Source organism: Equus asinus, chromosome 22 (assembly GCF_041296235.1).
Source record: "Equus asinus isolate D_3611 breed Donkey chromosome 22, EquAss-T2T_v2, whole genome shotgun sequence".
Taxonomy (NCBI): Eukaryota; Metazoa; Chordata; class Mammalia; order Perissodactyla; family Equidae; genus Equus; species Equus asinus.
In genome coordinates, this window is record NC_091811.1 from 16,712,162 (window position 1) to 16,739,022 (window position 26,861).

General features: G+C 51.6%; 1 protein-coding gene and 2 long non-coding RNA genes across 7 annotated transcripts in view; 2 read left to right on the forward strand and 1 right to left on the reverse strand.

Annotated features, from left to right (window-relative positions):
- KCNA6 (potassium voltage-gated channel subfamily A member 6) overlaps positions 1–7,466 on the forward strand; it is a 39,906-nt gene extending 32,440 nt beyond the window's left edge. For 4 of the 5 annotated variants that reach the window (XM_044756172.2, XM_044756170.2, XM_014841739.3 and 1 more), the window contains one exon: positions 7,072–7,466. The gene's annotated coding sequence lies outside the window, so the exon portion shown is untranslated. Of the gene's footprint in view, positions 1–2,420; positions 2,530–7,071 lie in introns of all 5 variants that reach the window. The other variant, XM_070494280.1, reaches the window with a different exon arrangement.
- A 233-nt stretch (positions 7,467–7,699) lies between these two features.
- On the reverse strand, positions 7,700–26,258 carry LOC139041551 (uncharacterized). The gene is made up of 3 exons (XR_011496890.1): positions 26,134–26,258; positions 13,297–13,434; positions 7,700–12,960 (listed from the first exon to the last, which is right to left on the reverse strand). It is a non-coding gene; the product is annotated as an uncharacterized lncRNA (long non-coding RNA).
- LOC139041552 (uncharacterized) lies at positions 19,935–22,663 on the forward strand. The gene is made up of 2 exons (XR_011496891.1): positions 19,935–21,963; positions 22,124–22,663. It is a non-coding gene; the product is annotated as an uncharacterized lncRNA (long non-coding RNA).
- Positions 26,259–26,861: the final 603 nt, after the last annotated feature.

The window sequence follows — 26,861 nt, forward strand, 5'->3', positions numbered from 1 at the left end:
GGACTGAATGGATGCAGGTGGACATTACAAAACTTTTGCCAACGTCCAGGTGAAAGATGGCACTAGGGTGATAGTGACGGGGATAGAAAGAGGTGAATGGGCTGGAGAGCTGTGGGGAGGCGAGAGCCTCAGGCCTCGGGGATGGGTTGGAGGTGGTGGGTTAGAGAAAAGGCGGTGGATGAGAGGGAGAGGAAGGCTTCTCAGATTAATAACACAAAAGAACAGGAAGTCCAGCCATCACTTCCTTTTGATATGGGGATGACATGTGATTTGGGTGGGGGGGGTGGAAACAGTGAGCATATTTTAAAAATCATTTGAATTTTTGTTAAAGTAATACATACGCACGGTTTGAAAAGCTGAATAGTCCAAGGCTTTTATGGAAGACCAACAGCCCCAGCCCGGCTCGTTACCAGGTCCGTGGAGCCCACCACCCTCACTTATCTGAGCAGTTTGTTTCTCGTGTCTACCTTTGTTTTCCTCAGGAAAGGCTTACATTGCTATTTCTTGATTTCTCTTTTCATTTAACAAATATTTATAAAGCTCCTGCTTCGTGCTGGTCACTCAGCACGGGTACATTAGTGGACAAACGATGGATACAGGTAGGGGACAATATTCCCTGCCTTAAACAGAGCTTTCCCTGCAGTGGGGGAATAAGCGAACGTTTAAATAAAATGTCACCGTCACCATCTCGTTATATAGAGGTGGTGCTCCATGGAGAGATGGCTAAGAACAATATGGAGAAAAATGAGCATCCATGGGGATGATGGACGGAATGTGGGGGAAGAAATGCAATATTAAATACAGGAGTGGAGGAAGGGAATGACCTTACTGAGAAGGTGGCATCTGAGCACAGACCTGAGGGATGGCAGAGGGAGCCCTGTGGGTGGGTGGAGAAGGGCATTCTAAGCAAGGAAACAGCAAGTGCAAAGGCCCTGAGGTGGGAGAACATGTGGTGTAACTGAGGAGCAGAACAGCAAAGAGGCCCTTATTGCTGGGGCAAGGTGGATGAGGGGGAGCCGTAAGGGATAAAATCAGAGCACTGAGGTGGGGCAACGTGATTGTGTGGGGCCTTGTGGGCTGCTGTGGGGACTTTGACTTTGCCCTGGGTGATGGGACATTACCGCTCATCTTTGTCTGAAGCACTTTCTCTGCTTCAACATAATTTTTCAGTTAAATCAGCGTTCGGTGGTTATGTCATCACTATCAAATGTTATTTTCTGCATTGCCAAGCAGTATATTATGGTAAAGTTCATTTAATCTCCTTTAAACATTTTGTTAAAAATTGCCTCATTTTCTTCACCTGCTTAATTTTCTGTGTACCTTGTTTGAAATTCTTTCCAACCTCTCCCACAGAGTTGGAAAACCCATCCAAACACCATTTTCCATGTGGTCAAATACATCAGGCTCTCTATTAGTTCCTTTTTTTCCCCTCTGGTGCCTTCCCTTCTGGAGCCTTCCACTCTCCCACTCCAGTCTTATCTGCTGCCTCTCTGCCTCCTTGCAGCTTGTGTCCTGGGCATTCATTTCCCTTCTCTCCCACATTGGGTCTCTGTTTTCCTGCACCACACGTTCTCTTCTTTGTTGGTTTGTTTCTTCTTTTGGTGGGGCAAATCCTCCAGTAGTTTTCTGAGAAAGGGTAAAGGGGAGGTACATTTTTGAAGCTTTGCGTGCCTAAAAATGCCTTTAGGCACGTTTAATGGAGTTCAGTTCTCCAACTCCGTTAATGATTGGGTGGATGTTAAGATGCCGGGATGGACATCATTTTTCTTCAGACTTCTGAAGGCTTTGCTCCACTCTGTCCAAGCTTCCAATTGTTCTGCGAGAAGTCGATGCTTTTCTGATTTCTTTGTGACATTTGGCATTTTTTTCCTTCTGGAAGTTGTTGACATCTTCTCTCTGTCCCCGGTGCTTTGCAACATCACAGCTATGTATCTTAGGATGCGTGTGTTGGGTATGGAGTTGCTAGATGAAACAGAGGACCCCCCCGTTAAATTTGAATTTCAGATAAACTGCAAGTAATTTTTGCAATATTTAGGACATACTTTTACTAAAAGATTATTCATTGTTTATGAAATTCAAATTTAACTGGGTGTCCTCTTTTGTTTTTGTTTGTTTTTGCTAAATCTGGAAACCCTAGAACTTGGGCTTTTCAATTTGGAGACTCCTGTCTTCCAGTTTAGGGAAATTTTCACATATTATTCCATTTCCTTTAAGCTAAAATATTAGTCAAAGCTTAAAAAAGATAAAATATTTCAACAGGGCTTATAACCAAAAATGAGAGTCCCCAGCTTCCTCCCTTTCCATCCCCATCTTGCACCTTCCAGAAATAATCTCTTTCAACTCTCTAGCTCTTTCTTCTAGACTTGCCACTGTATTTCTCAATAATGCACTTACATTGCTTTTTTGTCTTATTTCTTAAGTCTTAGAAAATTCAGCCTCCTCCTCTGGAAGATCAGGGTTTAGCTTTCTTACACCATCCCCCATGGCTCTCCACAGTAGAGACGCACGTGCTTCTCAACCCATGCCAGTGTAAGTGTCACAATACTTATTCACTCATATTCAGTCCTACTTTATTAAGACTGTAAATATTATTCCTCATTGAGCCATGTAGTGTGCTGTGCTGTGATTAAATTTCCCTCCTTGCGCTATTTTTCATTTTCCTCTGGAGTTACTCAATACCTTCTTTTTCACTGCTTAATTTTCTTTGTACCTGTCACTGTTTGATACCCAAAAGGAGAATGGGGCTCAGTAGACGTCTCACTGGACGTGTAAATCTCTTTCTACTATCTGCTGACACACCAGGCTGTCTTTCCCATCATCCCGACTGCCTGGGCCCCTCCATCCTCTGCTCCAGTGTGGTCTGGGCGCATTGCACACCTACCGTCCTGGCACAGCCCTTCACTGGTACCCAGGGATTCCCCTCACGGCTCTGTGACAGGTAGTTTCCAGCTTGAATGAGTATAGCATTTTGGGTTGAAAACCCCCTCATTGGCTTCCAGCTTTTTATGTTTTGCTTTTGGTAAAATCTGCTGCCATCCTAATTCCCAAGTTTCAGGCGGCGGCTGTGCCTTCATGTAGGTCTATTTTTATCCATTTTCACGGGCATTCAGTGGGCACTCTGGGTCTGGAAATGCTTGTTTTTCAGTTCTTGAACATTTTCTTGAATTATCTCTTTAGTGGTTTTCTTCCATTCTTTTTTGGTCCGTTCTCTTTTTCTAGAACTCCTGTTAGTCAACTTTGGATCTCCTGGACTGGTTCTCAAATTTCTGTATTCTAAGGACAAACCCTCCTCTGTGTGTCTCGTCCACACTTACACTATATTCACAGCACTACTGGTCACTAAACGTGTGTGTGGGAAGTTTCCCAAACCAAGCAGTTCTCAAGATTTCCAAATACCAGCTGGGTGTCCTACAATCTACCTCAATTCTGACAGCATCTACCTAGACATAGCATCAGATCCCACGAGTTAAGGGCTCAGTCCCACGAGACTGCTCCTCTCCCCACTTCAGACGCCAGTCAAAAGTCCAGGTGGTTACCTGGGCTTCTGACCTGCCTGCTATTGATCTGAGGTTTCCATAATCCTCTCCTCAGGTTCAATTAATTTGTTAGAGCAGCTCACAGAACTCAGGAAAAGTTTGCTTACCAGATTATGGATTTATTATGAAAGAATATAGTTCAGGAACAGCCAGATGGAGGAGATATATGGGGCAAGGTATGTGGGAAGGGGCCTGGAGCTCCCATGCCTTCCCCAAGGTGCATCATTCTCCCAGCAACTCTACATGGTCACCAACTCAGAAGCTCTCCGAACCCCGTCCTTTGAGTTTTTAGGGAGGCTGCATTTCATAGGCATGGCTGATTAAATCATTGGCCATTAGCAGTTGATTCAACCTCCAGCTCCTCTCCCCTCCCTGGAGGTGGGGGAAGGTAGGGTGAGTCCTTGGGTGGGACTGACGGTTCCAACGCTCTAATCCTGGTTTGTTCCCCTGGTAACTAGGCCCCATTCTTAGGGGCTTTCCAAAAGTCACCTCATTAACATAAATCTAGGTGTGATTGAAAGGGGCTTGTTATGAGTAACAAAAGGCACTCATTTCACCTTTATGGCTCTGAAGCCACTTTAGGAACTTAGGACAGAAACCAAATATTATAACAAAACATGCCCCTGTTGCTCTAATGCTCAGGAAACGACTTGGGATTTGGGAGCTGTTAGTCAGGACCCACGGAGGAAGATCAAATATCTATTTCTTATTGTAATTCACAATATCACATTTACCTTTACTCTTTTTCATTATATTTTGTCATACTTTCTGGGACATTTCCTCAACTGTATCTTCTAAAACTTCTGTTTAAGTTTCGTTTTGGCTATCATACTTTTAATTTCCAAAAATTCTTTTCTTCTCCTTGGATGGTTGCTTTTTTATAGCAGCCTGTTCTTGTTTCATGGATAAAGTATTCCATCTGATTCAACCAAGGATTTTTAATATTTTTGAAGATTTTTTCCCCGTCTCTGGCATTTTGTTTCCTCTGAGTTTCTGTCTTCGGTCTGTTTTGACCTATTGGAACCTTTCCCAGATGTTTGTGGTTTGAGGATAGCAGTTCATTTTCAAGAGTGAAGAGCTAAAAGGCTGACTGGAAGCTCTGGTCTGTGGGGCTTAACGAGTGGAGAGTTCACCGGAGGGCGATGAGGCGAGACCAGGACATCTGGCTGGGGACCTCTAGATGTCAGTGTCTCTAGGCATTTTCGCTTGGAAGCCTTTGGTTTCTCCAAGGAAGAATTCAATTGCCTGCCTGATTGTGTTCGAGGAGCAGAGCAGGGGAGGTGTCAGACCTTGCTGTTCAGGATGCAGTCACTCCGTCATTACGAATAACCCCCTATTTTCAGTATGGTGCCACATCCCTGTCGTACACAATGATCCATGACCTTGAGTCCAGCCCTGTCTGTCAAGCTTATTCTTAAAGTTCCCCTCTTTTGCTGGGATGGCAGATGGCTGGGTGTTTGGCTTTATGGGATTGGGAAGGAGACCTGGAAGGTATATCTAACTGCCACCACTTTTTAGCCCTGCCCCTAGACCCTGCTTCTGTGGTACCTGGTGCCTCCAGCTCCTGAGCTCCAAGGGTTCCCTGGGGGTAAATCATCATATCCCCTTGGCCCCTCATCTGCAGGCACTCAGGTTTCAAATCTTCCCCTCTTCTAAGCAGATGTTGTGTCCCCGATGGTGTTCTGTCATCTACAAATTGGCTTTTAGTTATATTTCATCCACTAGTGTGATGTTTTTGTCTTTGTAACTTTATCTCCCTTGCCCCTTTTAAAAATTTCCCTTACTGTTATTTTAGTAGGGTTTCAGGAGGGAGCAAAAAAACAAAAAAACCCCATGCTTTTAATCTGCCACTTTTAACTCTAGGTCAGATGGGCTTCCCTCATGCTGTTTCTTTGGGCTGACGTGAAAAGCATCATGAATTCCCTGAGAACACAGAGGAGCTGTGGGTGGGACGTGTGGGCGGCCCTGGGATAGAGCGCACGGGGTGTGGTTGCATTCGTATGCTGAGCACTGAGCCTCATGCAGACCTTGGCCTTTGGGAGTTGTGTCCAGACGCCTGACACGGCCCATATTTGGATGCGGCAGTGCTTGGACGGGGTCCTCCCCAGTCATGAGTGTATGAGGAGAGCAATCAGTTTTCTGCTCCCTGCTCTTTGAAACAACAAGAACTCCACTTTGACCCTTTGCTAAAGTATCATCTTCCACTTGATGACCGTTGGGATTTCACAGGGAAACAAAGGTTTTTGTTTTGTTTCACTTCGTTTTTCAGTACTTTGCGGAAGTTATTGCAAATGGACGAAGGCCATGGAAAGCCCTTGTGTGATGTCCTGTGAGCCTGAAGCTAGATGGTCAGTGACACCTGGCTGCGAGGCAAACGCTGGTGCCGGGACTCCAGGCTTTCCGTATGCTTTTGGGTCTTAGTAAAATACAAGCTACTCCACGTTATGGACCCTGGGGCTTGCTCCCAAATAATTGAAATTACCCATATTAAATTTTTTTGTTACACAGGAGCTTACTGCAGAGGCACAATAATATCTACTGGTGTTTCTGTAAGTCTTTACCTTTTCCAAAGCAGCTTCACAAACATCTGGTCCTCGTGGCAGCCCTAGGAAGCCTGGAACACACCTCATCATGCTCATCCCTGTTTCACATTCGTGGAGACAGAATTGCAGGCAGTTACTGGCTTTGTTTATTTTCAGCCCAACCCTGGCCTGCTCTTGGAGTGGTTTTTGGTAGCGACAGACACGCAGCACACGGGGATGGCTCAGGGGCCTGACTTTCTTTGCTCAGGGCATAGGAGAGCAGACGTTGAACACTGGACTTTGGGCCCCAAATCTCACATACTTTCCAGTAGAAAAAAATTATGTATAGTATCTCGTGGGACACACTGTAAAGGAGCAGGAAATCAGGAGAGAGATCAGTCATGGTGCGATGGCCAGAGAGGCCCGTGCAGGTGTGGGGCTGGGCTGGGCCTAGAGGATGGTGGGACCGAGGAATGTGGGAGGGAGAACAAGAACATTCTGGAGGTGCATAAGGAAGGAGGCCGGCCGTGGCAGGAGCTCTTTCCCGGAGGGAGGATATGCCTGGCGTGTGCTGAGGGTCCGAGACGGGCCTCTGGGACCACGGTGGACAGTGCCGGGTATGAGACGGCAGTGAGCCCAGCTGTGTAGACTGTATGAGGGGCCTGGAGGTTGAGTAAATTGCTTGGACTTGATTCTTGGGGGACTAATGGGCCACCAAAGATAGAGAATTAAGGCAGTATATAAAGACAACCTCTGCAGGAGTGGCTTCAGGTTGCTTGTGCTTGACAGAGGCTGACGCGTTTGAGGGGCCCATGTAGGGCCTGTGTCATGCAGGTTTGGCTTGAGCAAACCGGACAGCCCAGAAGTAGAGGCTGGGTGGGGACCACTAGGCAAATACCAGAGGAGCTGGGCGCAGAAGCCAGAGGGCATTCCTGTTTCTTGGTCCATTCCTCGCGCAGCTCACCCTCGTATCACTAACTACACTTCCTTTTGTTCTGATTCCTCCCTGGCAGGGAAAGGCTGGCACAGAGGTCCAAGCAAGGAGACCTACACATACATTTCTGATAGCGGCTGGACAGAGAGGGCCCGGACCCTCAGCTTCTCCAGAAGACGAATGAGACCCCTCCTTGGGCCTGACACCCCTGCGGTGACCTCCCAGAAGCAGTGGCCAGGCTAGAAAAAGCTGAGATCTGACCCACCGGCGTTAAAGATGGGGCCCAGGATGTTGGGGTGAGGCTGTAGGGGGAAAGGGAAAGCTGGTGATGTGGGCAAAAGAGAGCAGGTCTGGGAGGTCAGGGGTCAAGGGATGCCAGAAAGTGCATGGCTGTGCTACAGACCCACCCAGGAAAAGGATTGTTGTGGAAGACTAACGAATAAACATATGGAAAGTCTCAGAGGCTGTGTGTTTCACTGTGTGAAAGCATCAACAGCTAAGTTAAGCAGACAAGTCAAGTAGTTGTGACAAAAGCAGGCTCATCCAGGATGCCAGAGCACCAATCGCTTCCCAGGCGCCACCCACGGATCATCAGAAAAAGCGCTTGATTACCCTCTGCAGTGACCGCACCCTGGACAGGGGACGTTCTCCAAGAAGCAAGATGTGTAACCCACGGTCTAGGAGTTGTCTGCCTCTTACATATACACGCCTGTGGGCAAATGTGAAGGTCAGAACGGCATTTCCCAAGGCCCACCCAGGGCCTGGGTGATGCTGTGTGTGGGCCTCCCAGGAGAGGGAAGGGCTTCTTTCTTGTGTGTAACCCACATGGCTCTTCTTGTTGTTGACAGCTCTTGGCTCCTGGCCTGTCCTCAGGGGGAGGAGAGCAAGGGCACTTCTGCAGAGGGGAGCCCCTCCTTCTCACCGCTTCCCTCCCTCCAGCATCCTTCCAGGTGTTCTGCAGGGGCCAGCTCCCACTAGAAGCCGCTCTCATCCAAGTATCTTTTCCTCTTGGTGGCAAAGCACATCAGGCTGATTTTCTTGTCCAGAATTTACTTTCCTAATGAGATGTTGCTGGGGTTACAATCTGCTTTCATGCCCAGACCCTCCCAGAAATGTTCTGAGTGCCTGGGCTTCGCTGCCACACTGCAGAAGTCTCAGCAGCAGGGACCATATTCTTAGCCACGTGCCCACCTGTGTCCAGCAGAGCACCTGACAGAACTTCACTCATAAAACGTCTGGTGAGCGAGTGAGTGAGGACGTGGATGAAGGAGGGTTGGCTCTGGTTAATACACGCAGTTAGAACACTTACAGCGAATCAGCAAGGACTCACACATTGTTCACACCAAGTGAAGGTGGTTGTCAAGGATCCCTGCAACACACACACATGTGCACACACATACACCCTTTTCTCTCCCAAGCTTCTCTTCTTACTTAAGAAATCCCATAACTCTGACATCCCCCGTGAAGGTCTGTTTCCCAAGCTGTGTCTATCATTCGTTTGTTCTTTCATGCAACAAGTGTTCACTGAGTGCCTACTGTGCGCCAGGCCAGTGAATAAACCAGCGAGAACCCGTGCCCTGTGAAGGTTAGGTGCTGGTCAGGGAGACAGGCGATCGGTACTATAAATAACTAAAATATATTGTTTTCTAGATGAGTATAAATACAAGAGGAAATCAAGAAAGGGGGCTATGAAATACAGCAGCGGGTTGTGGAGATCAGCTTAAAGTGGGGAGACAGGGAAAGCCTGACCTTGAAGGTGATGTCTGAGTAAAGGACAGAGGTCAGGAGGGATCCAGGGAGGCACCTGGAGGGAAAGCTTCCAGGCAGAGGGAACAGCAAGTATGAGTGCCCTGAGGTGGGTGCACCGCAGGCACATTCCAGGAACAAGAAGGAGCAGGGTGGCTGGAGGGCGATTGAACAAGCAGGAGAGGAGCAGGAGATGAGGCCGGAGACCAGCTGGGTGGCAGAAGGCGGGGCTGACCAGTCAGGGTCTGAAAAGACTTTGCTGCTTGTGCTCGGAGTTGGAGGGGAAGCCGTTCCTCCATGGTTCTGAGCAGAGAAATGATACGAGTGGTCTTAAATTTTAACAGGATTACCAGTTAGGAGGTTGTTTGAATAACCTAGGTGACAGCAGATGGTGGTTGGGTCAGGCTGTCAACAGCGGGAGTGGGGAGAAGTGGACAGATTCTGGATAATTTTAAAGGGAGAGCCAACAGGAGAAACTGGAGTGGCGTGTGAAAGGAAGAGTGAAGGCAAGGGAAACTTCCAGGCTGTGGGTCTGAGGCCACCCTTTCTGGTGGCTGCTGGAGGCCTGGTACCCCCAGCCCAGAGGCTGACCTGTGGGACACCCCTCACCCAGCTAAGCCAGCTGTGCCGCCCAGCTCCTCCTCCAACTCAGCAGGCCCAGAGGAGTGAGACCCTGCCCCCCGGCCCCACGTCCTTCTCTGGCCAAAGCCAGTGGGAGGGCGACAGCTGTGGTCGCCTCTGCCCGGGCTGTCGTCCTGACCCCCAGTCTAGGAGGGACTGTGTCTGAGTTTCCATGATTCATTCTCAGTCTCTCACTCTTCTCCCCTCCATGCATCCACCCCCTGATTCTATCCACCAGCCTCTGCAAGTTCCTCACCCTCCCCGCTCAAACTAGAGCAGAGAAGCCTGCTTGCCAGCCAAGTGACAGAGCACCAACAGCAAAGTGCCCGGGGAACTTTCCAGCACCCTCCGACCAGGAGACTGCCGTCCGAGTCACAGAGCAGTAAAAAGAGATCTTCTGGAAGATTCTCTTTCCACTCAGCCTGTTCCTGGGAAAGTTGGGAACATGATTGAAACTGACTACAGCTGGAAATGACAGGGGAGGTATAGTCACATCCCAGTGGAAACCAAACCGAAATGGGAAGCAGAAGACCAAAATACCCCAAGGCAGGGACAATGGGGAGGGCAAAGGTGGGGTGCATGGAGTGCACCAGCAGCAGAACCCCAGACCAGTCTGGGAGAAGAAGAAAAACCAGGCGGAGGTGGAGAATGCATCTGTCATGGCTCCTAGGGAGGGACCATGGAGGCCTTGGCCAGAGTGGATGGATAAAGGACAGCAGGAGGCCTGATGTCACAGGCTGCCCTCAGACTGTCCCTGCTCTCTGCCATCTGTCTAGCTGTGGAAGGCACCATTCCAGGGGTGACTGTTGTCTTTGTTTGTAGGTGACGCAGCAGAGGACCTATTTGCCGGGCCACCCTCAGGTGCCTCAGGCTGGTGTTAGGAGGATTCTGCTTCCTGAGCTCGGTTTGGCTGGCTGATGACTGGGGAGCTCCCTGGGCCATGGAACGGGAGAGAGATCTCAGTGCTGTCTATTGGCCCAGGTGTGTGGCAGCCATGATATGGTAGAGTGGGAAGAGTTTTGGGCTGAGAGTCTGGAGACCTGGGGGCCAGCCCCGGCCCTGCCGCTAGACTCACTATGTGCCGCACGTCAAGACGCTTCACCTCTGTACTCGCTAGTCGTCCATTTCATCCGGGACATGGAGAATTGGACCAATGATCTCTAACGTCTCTTCCCACTTGGTAATTCTGAGCTTTATCTCCATCAGGTGTGGGATTCTGATTCCCATTACGATGTATGTGGGGTTTTCCCACATCACCAAGCAAGCAAGGCGTCCTACAATTCAACTCAATTCTGACACTATCTACCTGGGGATAGCCTCAGGTCCCTCGGGTTAAAGGTCACACCAGTCTCCCCAAATCTCCACGTGTTCGCCAACCTGGAAACTCTCCAAACCCCGTCCTTTTGGAGTTTTATGGAGGCTTCATTCCAGAGGCGTGGCTGATGAAATCATTGGCCATTGGCGGCTGATTCAACCTCCAGTCCCTCTCCCGCCCCCAGAGGTCGGGGGTGGCACTGCAAGCTCCAATCCTCTAATCACTCGCTGGGTTCTCCTGGCAACCAGCCCCATCCTTAGGCGCAGTGCAAATGTCACCTCAATAACATAACAAAAGACACATTTATCACTCTCATCACTTAGGAAATTCCAAGCTTTTAGGAGCTCTGTGTCAGAAACAGGATGAAGACTAAATATATATTCCTTATTATTAATCACAATATCACAACCTGGGTATCCGAGGGTAGACTGACTTCCAGGTACACAATGATGGAGAATGAAACCCTCTCCTCTGGCCTGGGGAAATCCATGTTGATTCAGTTCTTACAACGCATCTACACTTAGTGGCAAGCAGTTATAATAGCCAAGTGACTTTGGCTCATTAGAATTATCTTGGTATCTGTGCAAGAATGGCCAGTTTATGGATTACCTGTGACACAGGTTGTCGTGATGATTACAAGAGTTAATATATAAGCAGAGTGTGTTGAACTGGGCCTGGCCGGTAGCGAGCATGTTTAAGTGCTAACCACCGTTACTATTATCATAACTCTTATGGGGTGGGTCATAGACATTCTTCTCCTGCTAACATAGAGTGGAATTCCTCAGCCTCATTTTCACGGGGCTCCACACTGAAGCCAACAGCCCCGATTGGAATCTTGGCCTGGCATCTTTGGCTCTGTGGGCCACAGAAGAGGATCCTTTCATCTCTCAGCTCAGTCTCAGGACACAAAGCCCACCTGGTGGTTGGGGCGGAATGGGAGAGGTCAGGACAAGGAGCGTCACGTGGTCGTGGTGAGAGCAAGGTGCAGTGATGTTCGGGAAAGTGTGTGGTGACTGTCAGGCTCCCTCCAAGCGTGGGAGGTTATGAGCAATGCTGTGGCTTGCTCCTGGATGAGCAATCGACTGTGAGACGGTGAGCTCATTTGAGAGCATCTTGGAGATGGTTGACCTGCACACCCCCTATCCCCACCCCCAACATATAGAAGGAAACAAGCCCCAGAGAAGAGAGAGGGGTTTGTACACAGTGTGACAGTGAGGCCTGCAGCCAGACATCAGAGTGCTTGTCTCCACAGCCGCAGCCTCCTGTGCTGGAGGTGATAGAGACAAAACAAGACAAACGCCTTCCTCCAAACTCTGTACATACTACTTGAGATGACATGTGTGAGAACCTTTGGGCCACACTCATCAGCTCCGTATCTTCCAGCAGGGGCCTCCTCCATGTAAGATTCAGAACCACCTTCCATTTCTGACAGCTCCACTAGAGGGAGCCACCATCACTTATATTTCTCCCACAGGCCCGATGGGAAACAAGGACCCTCAGAGCAGGCCTTGGGTGCCCAAGGCACCTCCTAGTTGGAAGAGTTCTTGACACAGCACGCAGGTTATTCCACAGGGTCCTTGCTTGACCAGAGAAACTTGCCATGTGAATCCATTCAGAGCTGCAGTCTGCACTGCCCCTCCTCTGGGGAGGTCAGTCTTCCCCAGAGGTCCTGATGTGGCTGGATGTCCAGTGAATTGGGTTATGACCTGCCCCCGTTGTCTGTGCATGAGCACGAGGAGGTGCTATTGCAGCTGTAAACGCAGCTGCTCAGAGATCCTGGGAAGGCAGAGGAGAGTCGGGGTCTCAAAGGCCCCTGATGCCCTGGCCTGGGAAGTCAAGTGGGCAGCTTGAGGGGCCATTGCCTGTGGGGTGTCCCCAACCTCCTGGAGGAGGCAACGGAGCAGAGGGAAGCAACAGGGCACTGCCCTAAAAACTCCACACAGAGGCCTGCATCCTGGGGGCTTTTGCTAATTTGTTCTCTGTGGAGGGAAGTTATCTGTAGGGGCTAAGAGATGACACGGCAAAGAGATCAGGTGTCTTTTGGCGAAATGATTTTCCAGTTCAAATACTACTCAGTCACAGAGATTTTCTGGAATCTCACCAGGCTAAGAATGAGGCCGAATTATCTTGAACTCCTACCTGGAAATGGTACCTGGAGTTAAGGGGATGGAAGGATAGATGGCCATGCGCACAACCCTTCTCCTCCTGGGCAAGTCTTCAACTCTGGGCCTCGGTTTCCTCCTCTGTTAGGCAGGGAGTGGATTTCAATGATCTCCAAGATCCGTCCTGCAAGAGACAGTGTATGTTCAGTTTGTCCTTCTGCATTGCCGCTCATTTGTCACCAACTTTCTGCTTTCTGCAGTTTGATGCTTGTTAAAAGTGGTTTCCCTCCCCCATGTAAGCATCTTTAAAAAATACCAGTAAAAATAAAATTAGATTGACCTCTTAGAACCAGTCAGCTCATCAAAATGATTCCGAGCCCTCTGCGTTTAACAGTGTCAACAGTAATTGGTGCATTCACGGCAATAGGCTGGAAAGCTCCAAAAAGTAGGGCTAAGCTCTACACTTTCTACGTCAACAATCACTCATCTCCTGTCTAGTTTCTATTCTGGTTCTGCTTACCTTTGATGGGCTAGTGCCAGCTCCTGGGGGCTCTGTGAGGTTGCTTCCCATCCTGATGACAGCGTCCTCATTACTCGAAATTTCCAAGCACTGCTTAGTCTCTCAAAGATGCATCAGTGACTTAGACTCCATTCCAAACTGGATTTTGATGAAAAAGAAAGTGGATGACAGCGGGAGGGCGTGGGGGAGTTTCCTTAGAGGCAAACCTGGGAGAGGGTGTTCCTTATTCTAATCAATATGTTATTCCAATCAATACACTATTGATTAGAATAAGGAAGACGTGTCTTTTAGTTTTCTTTTTGTCCAATGCTTTAATAGTCAAGAAAGTTTTCTGGGCAAAATAGGAGTGAAATACCAGGGCATGTGTGATCTAAATCAGTCCTCATTCTTCATGTGGATCAGAATCACCCAGAGGACTTGTTAAAATGCAGATTCCTAGGCTCCGACTTACTCAGAGTTGCTGATTCAGTAGGTCTGAGAAGAAGCCCAAGAATGTGCATTTCTGTCCAGCTCCCAGGCAAGGCTGACACTGCAGGTCAGGACGCCACTTTGAATAGCACTGGCTGGAACGCAGTGATGACACCAGGTTGTCGTCTACATCCAGGGCAGCAAGCACTGTGCAGGTAATAACCCGGGGATTTTCGAGCATATAGGGAACAGTCAACACAATAGACGTGTGCACAGCTAAATCTCCAAGGAAACAGGGATGGTCCCTTTTCCCACTGTTATTAACAAGAATGTGGTAGTAACTAAAGCAGTGGCTAATTACCACCTTTGCAGGAAGCATCCCAGGCTAGTGCTAGGGAGCTTCTGGCCACTAGGCGGAGCCAGGACTGTTTTTTTCACAGGCCTGCGGGTCTAAGAGGAAAAGTACTGAGGAGAAGGTGAGCAAGCCTTTCGGAAGACGCTGCGCTGCTCCGTGCCAGAGGCGCCGCACCCCGCTGCAGTCCTGGTGTGCAGAGACACCACGGAGCACTCGGGTCTGCCGGGGAGAGGGCATTGTTTGGTCTTCCTCCATTGTCTCAAAGTGTGTTCATGTTAACCCGTTGTGCAATGGGTGACTTGAGGTATGAGATGAGACCAAGAAGATGGCTATCCCTGATCTGTAGATGGAGCAAGAGAAGAAGAGGGAGAAAGGAGCTTGTGGAAGGTGACAGAAGGGGAGGGCTAGGCTGGCTGGACCCAGGTGTGCTGTGGAGGGGACACAAGCCTGGGGGTGGGCTGGCCAGTGCCAAAGTCTCTGTCCACCCCACGTGTGGTGGTGCTGATCAAGCTGTGCTCCTTTGGGGTGAGGAAGGTGAAGGAAACGACCCAATAGGGCAGTCCTTATGGCTGAGAAGACAAGATGACCGAGAGCATCTTTTACCTGCCCTGTGCTTGCAAAGAAGTGTGGCCCAGGAGCTAGTGTGTCCCCTCCTTATACCCTGGTGGCCGATCTCACCTGGGACGTGTGTGTTCTGAGCACCACAGCAGGCAGCGAGGCCGACACAGCACCTGCTGACCAGGATCTGGCCATTGACATTTCCCTGTCATCCCTGCCTTCCTCACTCGTGTGGCCCTTTTCTCCCCATCGCATGGACAAGCTTTGGAAATAGCTTTATCTCCTATAAATTGTTTGGAAGAGATTTACATTTCAGCTACCAAAACCCCCTTTCTTTCCTTTCCTGGCATAAAAGTGGCCACCTACTGGTTTTGGAGAAAAGATACGAGTCCAGGTAACAATGGGACGTGTGGGATCATTGGTGGGCTAGGTGTGTATTTTGAACTCTAATTGATTTAAGGGACAAATTTCTATGATGTGTGTGTGTGAGTGTGTGTGTGTGTCTGTGTGCATGTGGGTGTACAGCCTCTACAGCAAATGATGGTAACAAAACATCAGCTCTGAAAATTTAGTCTGGGGACTTGGCGCATATTTCCTGGATCCCCCCATACCTCTCCTAAGGGGTCCTCCCCCAAGCCCCAGTAATCCTCTGGTCAGCTTATTAACGTTGTCCCGTCTCCGTGACCAACACACGCAAATCCCATATTCCGAGAGAACCCCGTTACAACTAAGTGGAGGGACCAGAAGCTCTCCTCCTCAGGCTGCAGCCTGATTTTTCTCCAGCTCACTGCGATAGCTTTTTGGCATGAGAAAATGAGCAGACACCTTCTTTTATAGAGCTACATGAAAAGGGGTGTGTGTGTGTGTATGTGTGTGTGTCTGCTTAGACCCTATCAGCTCCCACCCCAAACATGCTCCTTAAAGCATGTTTAGTGAGCAAAACCCCGTCTCCGTGCTGCTCTGCTGTTTCCCACGCAGCTCTCCTTCCTTCCAGCCACAGGAAGGATCTGAAATAAAAGACCGCGGGGTTTCCCTTCTCTGGCGCTGATGTCCTGGATATAAATCCTGACTTTCCCAGTGACAGTTCTCACAGGGGCTTCTTTGTCGCTGTGGAGAGCAGAGCAGCCGCCCTTCCAGACGGCGCCGGCCACTTCGAGGGAGGGAGGGACTTTCAGCGTCAGAGCTTAGCCTGGCCTGCTGCTCCCCCTGAACTCACATCTTTGGGGACACTGCAGAGCCAACCCCCAGGCCCCCTGGCACTCTGCACAGCTCCCATTGCCGACTCCGGCCTCTGCGGCTCCCTGCTGCTGGCTTGAGTGCTGCCCAGCTGCTGGTCCAGGAAGGGTCCAGTGCCCAAAAGTCAGGGAGAAGAGAGCAGCATTTGCTGTGGATTGAGATTCTGATCCTTCCTCTGTCCTTGAAGGACCCCTGTCCTCCCTCCCAGCCTTCCCCCGTGCTGCCACTGACCCGGAACGGCAGAGGCAGGAAAGTCATTGCTCCAGCTGAATTTTGCTGCAGTTTCTTATTTTCCTCCCTTGGATGCTGAGGCTATTTTTAGCGATGGTGTTTTTTTGGGGTTTTTTTTGCAGGGGATCCACAGTCTATTTTTAAAGCCCTCACAGAGGCCGAATCACCCAGTGTTCCTCGTAGGCACTGTGGAGTTACATGGAGAGGTCAGGCCAATTGGGGTCGGGGGAAGCTTCCTGAAGACCAGACTGGGGTCAGAGAAGGCCTAGGAAATGTTGGGAGGAGCTGGACTCCAGGCATGGGAGAGGGGAGCCCGTGAAGACCCGTGATGCTCCTCCCTCCAATCTCCCAGGGCTTCGGGTCGGGCAGCCCCGACTGTCATCCCGGCAGCTGCGATGACATTGCCTTCAAAGGCAGCGGTTGGTTTAACTTACTGCGTTTTCCTTTCCTCCTCCTGAATTTCTGCACTCGTTTCTCTCCTACCTTCCCTCCCACGGCACCACCTTTTGGAGGCAGCTGAGTCGTGGAAGGTTTTGGACAATGGCTTGGGCGCGAAGCCGGCCTTGGGAGAGGCGAGCGGCCCGGGTGCGGCACAGACAGTGGCCGGGGGGTGGGTTCTGCAGGTGGCAGGGAGAAGGCAGCCAGGCAGGGATCCAGTGGCGGCAGGCTCCACAGGAGGAGAGAAGGAGGAGGAAACTGAGGGCTCAGAGGGCAGGGTAGCTTCTGGGAAAGCGCAGGTGTCTGTTCCGAGTGACTTGCGCAGAGACACCAAGGGGCGGGGACATCATGCATCCTTCGGGGCCTCCCTGGGTTCTGCCTGTCCCCTCTCCAGTCCCTGCCCCTTAGCTTTCATTCTGAGCCCTGTGAGACGAGGCGGGCATCCACAAGACAGGACGGAGCAGGTGAGAGAGCAGCTGAGTGGAAGATTCCAGACAGAGTTGGCGAACACGCTTCCAAACTGAACCAAAGACCTCCCTTTTCTCTCCTTTCCCTACAGGGAATAGAAGAGGCTGTCCCCATGAGCAGTCCGGAGCCTCCCGGCCTGGTCAACGGTCCCCCCCCCTCCCTCTCTCCCCCCATAGATCTTGGTCCACCAGGCCTGGTACTGCCCTGAAAATGACCGGGGACCTGGCCCCAGTCCCCCTTGCCCACCATCTCCAGCTGCACCTGAGGAGGAAGGAGGCAGGGAAGGAGGGGGTCCTTAATTCCAGTTCATCAGGCCCTTAGGACAGGTGCAGGCTGGATGTGGTTGCGTGGTCCGTGTGGGGTTGGCAGGCCCCCTGTGTAAGGCCACCCTCCTTGGGCAGGAGCTGGGACCTTGCCTGGTTCTCTCAGCACTCTGAACAGTCCAGGACAACCCTTTCTCCCTGACTCCATCAGCAGGTAGAGGAAAGGACCAGAGCCCTGCATGCCCCTAAGAAGCCCCGCACGCTCCCTGCACTCTGAGCCAGCCTCCCCACCATCACCACCCGACCTCAGGCAGCCTAACCACGTCCTCTCTGTTACATCACAAGCCCGGGGCTCCGGGACTGCCCTCTCCTCTCCGTGACACTCTGACTTTATCAGTGGGGACTTCCCTGCCCCCTATTTAGAATTGCCATCCCCCTCCCCGGCGGCACTTCCTAGATCCCCTCCTTGCTTAATTTTTCATTCATGAGAACCTGATATACCATGTATTCTGGCCGTCTCTTGCTGGTGACCCGTCCCCTAACGTCAGTGCCACAGGACAGGGATTTTGTCTCTTTTGGTCACAACACATCCCTCAGGGCTTAGACAGGGCTGGCGTATTTTAAGCACTGAATATACATTTGTTGAATGAATTAATAAAAAGAGTAAAGCGAGCTGTGGTTGCAGCAGCGCTGGGAGGCGCTCTCTGGCCCTCTCTGTCTCTCTCCAGGACAGCAGAGTGTTCAGGGAGGTAATATGGAGAAAATAGTGACCCCTCCCCTACCAGTGTGCACACACGCACACACACACGCAGATCAGTTTAGGCCCCAGAAAAATAAGGAATTCAGAACCTCAGCAGGAAGGGGCCAAAGAGATCATCAGCTCTAACTCCGCATTTCTGCAGAAGAGGGAACTAAAGTCCAGAGAGGTGAAGTAACTTGCCCAGGGTCACACAGCCAATGAGTGACGGGGAGTAGAACCTGGTATCCTTGCTTCCAGGGTGGAATTCCAGCAGTTCCAGCAGCCGCGGACCCTCCCTGCCTAGAAATGTGGGAAAGCACTACCTTCCTTCCCAGGCCAAAGAGGCATGTGACTTCCTAACCCACAGAGTAGGATTTCCCTCAAACTTGGGTGAACAAATCAGCAAACCAGGGTCCCCAGGCCCTCAGCCCACGGGCGGGTCTGGGAGTCCATGGAGAAATCCGCCTGTGAGGATGTCTGCTCTCAGCAGGACCCACGCCCTGAGCAGCAAAGAAGCCACATCAGCAAAGGCACAGACGCTGTGCTCCCAGGAGGCCCTCACGGGCTGTGTCCCCCTTCTTCCCAGTGAAGGCAGAGTCCTCACCACGGGTAGTTTGCTGGCAGGGGTGCAGGGGGCTGCAATCTCCCGGCTTTCATTACACTTGGAGCGGCCCAGTGGAAGTCACTGTGCTGTCAGCAGGAGCAGCTGTGTGAGGAGAGGCACTGAAGCCCCCCTCATTCTGGGGACAACAGTCCGTCAGCCAGCCATCCCAACAGTGACACTGACTCTCACCCCATACTGCTGCCCTTTACCTGGAAGAAACAGAGGGTCCATCCCTGAGCTCAGGGACTCTGCATCGTGTGGGGAGCCAGGAGAGATCCCTTCCCACCCAACCCAAGGACCCAGGGACCATCACAACATATGTGAATCCACAATTGAAAGCAGGGCAGCCATGCAACTAGGAAATGAGGAAGCCAGGTAACAGCATGGTCACGTTAATAATGAAAGTGCTTGTGAGTGTATGCAAATGGTGAATGTGTGAGCGTGTATGAGCATGCAAGAGTGAGTGTGTGTGTGTGTATGTGTTATATGTTTGCACGTATGACTTGTACTGAACAGACTTAGGGTGAATTAATCCATTATGTCATCATGCTTACAACGTGCGAGTGTGCTGCACGCCCCATTATGCTGCACACCCTCACAGTACGCCTGCAGGCCAACAGGTCAAAGATTTGTTGTCTGTGTTTTTGGTTAAGGAAGCAGGTTCAGAGACATTGAGTCCCAGGTGTGAAGTCTTCTCACCGGTAAGTGGCAGAGCTGGAACGTGAAGCCAAAATGACCTGATTCCCGATGCCCACTGCTGGCCAGGTGGGGCTGGTCAGGGCTGGCTGCAGGGAGGCGGCTTTGAGCCCAGTTTCAAGGGACGGAAGGAAACTGCCTTTCTGATCATGAAACGTGTCAGCCTGGGCAGGGCCAGCCTCAGGGGCTAGAGTAACCTTGTCAAGCCAGAGTGTCCACCTAGTCCAAGAGGGCTGGTCTATCCAAGATTTCCCCTCAAGGCCCACTGCCTACGGGCTCTCCTGGCCTGGTCTGTCCCCATCACCTGACTGCTCCTCCCCATCAGCATGTGTGTTTTGGGGGGAATTGTGGAGAACAGCAGTGCTTAGGGGAAAGGGAAGACAGGAAGGACCGTGGAAGGTTGGCCAGCACGAAGTGAGTGGTGAGTTGAAGGATGCTGAGGAGGCCAAAAGGCTTCACAGTCCATGCTGGGCTCTGGTGAGCCTGCAGGGGATGCCCGGCCAGCATCCCCTTACTCATGCAGCCCCACTGTCTGTGCGGTGGTTGAATGGTAGCCTCCAAAGAGACAGGTCCACTTCCTGACCCATAGAACCTAGGAATGTGGTCTTATTTGGAAAAAGGGTCTTGGCAGGGGTTAAAGATCTTGAGATGCAATCATCCTGGGTTATCTGGGTGGGCCCTAGATCCAATGACAATTATCCTTACCCGAGACACACACAGGAGAGACAAGAGGGGGAGAAAGCCATGGGAAGACGGAGGCAGAGATCACAGCCACCAGAAGCTGGAGGAGGCAAGGAAGGATTCTCCCCTGGAGCCTTTGTAGGAAGCACGGCCCTACTGACACGTTGAGTTCAGACTTCTGGCCTCCAGAAATGGGAGAGAATAAATTTCTGTTGGTTAGCCACTGGCTTCATGGTATTTTTACAGTATACCTTGGAAACCAGTATGGCCTGGAGCACGCTTCTCTCTCATCCCTGTCCCTCAGCCACCACTTCTCCCCTGCAGGACTCGGCGCTGGGGTCTGATTCTCCGGGAAGCGTCTCCTGGGTCGGATACCCCTCTCTGCATCCCGTCAGTGTCTGAGCTTATCCGTGGAGTAACACTGACTCATCGTTTGTCTGTCTCCCCCTCAATCCGAGCCTGAAGGCAGGGTCTTTTCCAGGAGATGACCCTGTCTCCCGTGTCCTCGTGGGCCCGGGAGTGAGTAGGTGCTCAGCAGCAGGTGCCTGGGCAGACAGCACCCACGCACCTCCGTGTGTGGGAACACGTTTGGTCAGAGGTCAGAGGAGGGAGAGGTCACTGTGCGGGAGGGAGACTTCCTGGAGGAGGTGGAACCTGAATCAGGTCTGAAAACATGGAAGAGAAGAGGAGAATATTTCACACGGGGGCGGCACAGGCTCATGCACTGCAGTGGGGCGGGCGTTGTCCTGTGGGCATGCTGGGCTGGGAGGCGGGGAGACCTGCAAGAGCAGGAGACGCTGAATCAAAGCTGTTCATTCAGACACTGCTGTCGTCTGCCCAGTGCTCCCTGCACCAGATCCAGGCCCTTGGCGGGAGCCCTCGAGTCCCTGGGACAACCCTAAGGGACGGGCATTAGAATTGTCCTCACTTAGAGCAGAAAGAACAGGGCCACAGGCAGGTTAAATGAGCTCCCCAGCATCTCACAGTTAATAAGAGGGAGGAGTGGGAATTCCAGCCCTGGCACTCTGGGTCCAGGACGTCGGACAGTGCTTTTCCTCTCTGGATGATGGTGGTGGTGGAGATGCAGCTAACAGAGAGCCCTCGGCGTGCGCCAGCCACTACTTGGAGCCATTTGCATCCATTAATCAGTTCAATCCTCACAGGTGCCCTAGAGGTGGGTGCTACTGTAACTGAGACGCAGAGACATGAGAACGCTGGCAGGGGGCTCAGGCACTGCGCTCGCTGTCAGCAAGTGGCGGAGCGGGATCTGAATGATGGGGTGCTGTGGGGTTTAGCATGGTCTGACTTCCCTAGGACAGGGGACCGACCTGGAGACACGTCAGATCACAGTCAGAGTCAAAGCCCGTGTAACTTGGGCCCGGCCTCCACGCGTTCTGCCCACCAAGACTTCTCCCATGGGGTTTGGATTGTCCCCAAAGCATCTCATGTGCTCTAAGCATTTGTCCTGGCAGTGAATGCTCGGTTCCCACCGATGTTTTCCTCTCATGCTCCCAATGCCCACATCCTGATTATTCCCTCGTCCTCCTCCAGCTTCTGGTGCAGCTTCTATCCCTTGCCTTAAAATGTCCCCAAAATGTCCCCGAAGGGGCAAGCAGATGTCCCCAGGCCAAGCTGCCGTGAGCCGCCTGGGCCTCACGGAGATTCCAGTGGAGCAGCTTTCGCTCCTCCCTGCTTCCCAGTTCTCTTCCTCTCCCCAGCCCCACCAGCCGGGTTCAGGCGCAGGTCCCAGGCTGGGCCATCTGAGTGACATGCACAGGACCATGCTCTTCCCTCTCTTCCCCACCAGGGTGCACCATGGCTCCTACGCGGACAGCGGGTCCAGTCTCTGGGATCCGTTCATTCCCAGCAGGCGTCGGCCCCTCACGCCAGTCGCCCGCTCTGTTAGATTCTCCTCGATGGTCCTTCAGGCATGTACAGAGTGTCTGAACACATGGTGAGCGAATTTCTGTTCTCCAGCTGATGTCTGGAGGTAAGTCAGATGGGGAGGGATCAGCAAGCTGCGGAGTTGGAACCCACGTGCGGGCCACGGGGGCCATCCAGGGCTGCAGTGCTGCTGCGTTAGAAGGGGTAGTGTTTTCTCATTTTCACAGCGCACTGGCTCTTACTGGGTCATCCTCTCCCCCTTCAAGTCTCCTGTGACAAACCACCAGATCTCCAGGGTGCTTCTGCTGCCTCGGCAAGTTCTGGAGCAGGACCGCCCAGCGCTGAGCTCTGGTTGGAAGATGCACAGCTTTCAGTGGAACGTGCTTCCAGCAAAGCGCCCTGGCTGAGCTCACCCCGGGCTCGGCTGCACAGGGCGGCAGATCCCCAGGCCAAACCGCCTTCGTAGGAAGCTCCGCCTGTCTCTGTATGTTTCAAACATAGTTTCCTTATTTGTCTACCAGGTTATTTATCTGACCATGGTGTGGGGTTTTACAAGGGACTTAGAAAGTCAGGGCTGTTAACTCGGTCCTGGGAGTCTTCAAAGTCTTTCCTTACCAGCATGGCAGGCATGGCGTGGAGGGCACAGACTTGTTTCTGGAGATTTTCTGGGTCCAAAGAGATTCCAACTAAGGACAGAAGAACACAGAGGACTGCATGGGCAGAAGCTTACTAGAGTCCAAGATGCTGCTTATGGGAATAATAATGGTGATGCTGATGATCGGAGGCTAATAAAATGATGATGTCGATGCTGCTGCTGATGTCAGCTAATGTTTATTGAATGCTAACTCTGTACCTGGCACTGGGCTAAGCCCTTGACATGCAAGAGCTCATTTAATCATTGCAGCAGCCCCATGAGAGAGGCACTACTATTATCCCCATTTTCCAGATAAGGAAATTAAAGCCCAAAGAGGTTAAGTAACTTGCTCGAGGTTACACAGCTAGTAAGTGGTGGAATGAGCCTCACATGTAGGAAGCTCTCCAGAGCCACAGCCTGAAGCTGTGCCTTCTGTGATGTTTTCAGTCCCTGCTCACCCCTCATGCCTTCCAGATGACAGGCTCAACTATCTCCCCAAAGGTGAAGGTGCTCTTGCCCAATACAAGTGGGGGCCTTGTGAGCAGACAGTAACTGGAACTGTCCCTATGGCGTCCGTGGAAACAGCCAGAGCTTGTGACTGGGGAGCAGAGGTTATGGGAAGGAGTGGACCCTAGAGAAGCAGATCGGGTAAGATAACGCAGACATTACGTCCTGCCTGTCTCCTGGAGGCCATAGGAAGGCATCCAAGGTTTCTGAGCAGAGAAATGGCAAGACCTAATTTGTATTTACGAAGGCACCTGCAGTGATTAGTGTCTGGTGGGGCCATGCTGTCTATGTTCCTACAAGCCTTACCACCGGGAAGCCCCTCTCTTCCACCCCCGATGAGGCTGTGCCTGCCGGTGAGGTAGGAAACAAGGGCAAGTCCCCCATCTTGCAGAGGAGCGAGTTGAGGCTCAGAGGTCCCATGCCATCGTGGCATCCCTCAGGGCTCAGAGGGGAGGGAAGATGCCCATGCAAGCAGTGGGTGCTGGTAAATGTTAAACAAACAACCCTCTAGGGAGAAAAAGCTCTAATTTGGAGCATTTGCAACTTTTCTTGGTATAAATATCCCCCCTGTGGCCAATTTCAAGCTACCAGTGGGTTATCGATTGGGTTGCAGAATTCTCGAAAATTTAACAATCGGTCCTAACAAGCCAGCAGGAGCTGGCTCCCACATACCTTGGCATGCAACCCAGCGCCCTCCTCTGGCCTGTAATCCTGCGGACGCTGAGGCAGCTCCCGGCCAGTGCTGATAAGAGAGGCAATACGACTTGCCAGGGCTACAGCTGGCCAACCTGGAGACTCGGGAATGGAGTGAGGGGTACAGACTGGCATCTTAGCTACCCGGCCACAAGCCTGTGTGGGCTTCTGCTTAGGGGGATGAAATTTGATCTCTGCTTGGATCCCCCTCAGAAGAGATTTTACGTTCAGTGGTAGCAAAATTTTCCTCTGGCTTCTAAGACATACGTGTCACAACCTCCAACCAGAACTAGAAAAGTAATGTCATGGTGTATTTTTAATAGTGAGAACGAATCTCCTACGGTGATAGATGGAGTCTGAGGACTCAGGTCTACTGAGAGTGCTAGAAGATTCTATGTCATTTTTCAGTTTCCATAGTGCTTATATTGCCCCGGCATTCATTTGATCATTCACTCATTCTTTCATTCATTCATTGGACATAACTGGGAACCCAGGCTTGGAGATTATGGGCAACAGAAGAGAAGGGTCACCAGGTGGGTTCTGAAAAGACAGAGATCAGAGGTCAGAGGTGGCAGCAGGCAGCAGACCATGAGTCCCGGCCTGCGGGATGACAGCTAAGAGGTGAGCAGTCCCTGGAGTTTTGGAACCAGCAGGTGAGGCGCTCAGGCAGGAGCGAGGTGCTCGGCACCAGTGAGCAGAGAACACGGCTCACGACGGCCTCGCCTGGAGAGACTGGCCCAGGCATGGGCTTCTTTCCCACTTCTTGCTGGGACAAGAGATAATGCCGGGTACGGGATTGCTCTAAGGTGGACCAGGGAAGAGGAAAGGGATCAACAGTTGGAGAGGGACCGTGGGCCACATCAGGCACTGTCTGCATTTTTTACATACATTTCCTCAAGTCCTAGTGGCAAAGAGAGATGCCTGTCAGATAAGTGGCATTATTCCGTTATTTGTTCAAGAAAACAGATGCTCAGAGAGGTTAAGTGACTTGCCTATGGTCACACAGCTGGTAAGTGGCAGAGGCAGGGGGAATGGGAAGGTGGCAGCTGAATACAGGTTCATAAAAATTGGCAGGCAGTTGGAATTTGACAGAGATGGAATCAGTTGCGTGTCTCCCTGTGTTTGGGGGGCAGTATGGGTGCTGATGGGCCGGGGCGGCTGGGTAGAGGGCTGGGGTAAGGAGAGTGATATTTCTGTTCTCCCCATGCTGCTGGGAGCAAGATGTCCACTGCCCTGTGTCCTCCGTGGAGGAAGTGCTCTGCGTGTTTACACAAGGGCACATTTCTGGCACGCTGAGGAGGGCCTAACTGTAAACGGAGATCATACCCCCAGCCTGGCAGATGCCCGAGCGTGAGGTGCTCGCTGACACGCTGACGGAGAACAGGGACTTCTTGTTTACCCGTCTCACCATCTGGGCAAGCAAAGCAATGTCCAAGGAAATAGCTGGAACCAGGATACCGGAGCTTCCTGCCTGGCTCCCTGCACGCCCGCTCCCAAGGGCTTCAGCTGCTTCTTGGTCAGGTGCACGGGGCGGAGGGTGGGGAGCGGAGGGCAGGGCTCAGGACTGCGGGCAGACACAGGGCCAGCATGGGGACTCTGCCATGGGGTCCGCAGGGGAGGAGGGTGACTGCAAACGTTTGGAGGTGGGAGGCTGAGTGCCATTCTCCCTGAGGATATAAGAGTGAAAGGGCTTTTTCTGTCGAAATTTAGATCAGACTAGTGGGAAAACTTCCTAACTAGAATTGCTGAGAAACAGTGCAATATATTAAACAGATCATTGGTGAAATTCTTCTGGTATGAGAGGGAGGAAAGGTTGGGAGTCGAGCTACTGCCAGCTCAGGGGATATGGAACAAATGAGGATGACTCCCTCCGGCCTGGATCCCACGGTTTGGGAAGCATCAATCTATTCCGCTTGACAGAGCTAGGGAAACTGGGGAAGATTTGAATCCTTGAATCCTTTGAGGGGACGTGGGTATAGAAACCAGTCAAAAATTCCCTTGACCGGGGGCTGGCCCCGTGGCCGAGTGGTTAAGTTCGCGCGCTCCGCTGCAGGCGGCCCAGTGTTTCGTTGGTTCGAATCCTGGGCGCGGACATGGCACTGCTCATCAAACCACGCCGGGGCAGCATCCCACATGCCACAACTAGAAGGACCCACAATGAAGAATATACAACTATGTACCGGGGGGCTTTGGGGAGAAAAAGGGAAAAAAAAATCTTTAAAAAAAAAAAATTCCCTTGACAAGTGCCATTCCTGCTCATGAAGGAGCACAGAAAATCTAGTACCCCCCCACGTTGTTTTCATCTGCCAATTGGATGCCCTCCTCCTTCTTCAGTACAGGCTAATTTGAAAACTTGCTTGCATTGGTCAGGAGAGAGCTGTACCAAACAACAAGCACAAAAATCTCAGCAGCTTAACACAGTAAAGTGTATTTCTCACTTACCCAGGCTTTGAATGTGAGTTGGTGAAAGAGGAAGGCGTGGTGGAAGCTGTTTCAGGCAGCCAGAGAGGGTCTCAGGACCCGCCATTCCCCAGGCCTCATGGGTCTCCACTGCTTGTGGCTGGAAGGTGAGGGAGGAGGGAGCGGGGAGAGAGTAGGATTTTTAGAAGCTAGTCCTAGAGGCAGCATACATCACTCTTGACAAGACTCCGTTGGCCAGAAGCAGTCACATGCCCCTTTTGAATATAAGCAAGACTGGGAAATGAAGTGCCCAGGAGAGAAAGGAAACGGGGTTGGGACGTGGTGAGCTCATGGAGTGTCTTGGGCGCACGTTCCCTGAGGATTCTGGGAGTGTACTGTATGTCTGCGGAGTCGCTTGTCCTCGGAGGTCCTCTCTGATTCCCTTACAGACACGGGCTGGAATCAGCACCTGATGGATAACTCAGAGCTGCCTTAATGGGGTGGTGATGCACCGGGGCGTTCTTGAGCCTCGAAGCTGGACTCTCAGCCCTGCATTGTAGAGACACCTGATACTGCCGGCAGCTCTGTCCCCATCACTGGGAAATGTCGTGACTCTGGGACTTCATAGGAACGGAGCCTTTGGAGGGTGGCTCCATTGTGGTTCTTGTACATTTTGCTCATCCAAGTGACGCGGGCACCAGAACTGGAGCCGTTCAGGACCTGAGCTCCAGACGTTTACGAGGCTTTGCTGGCTTCCTAGGACCTCGGAG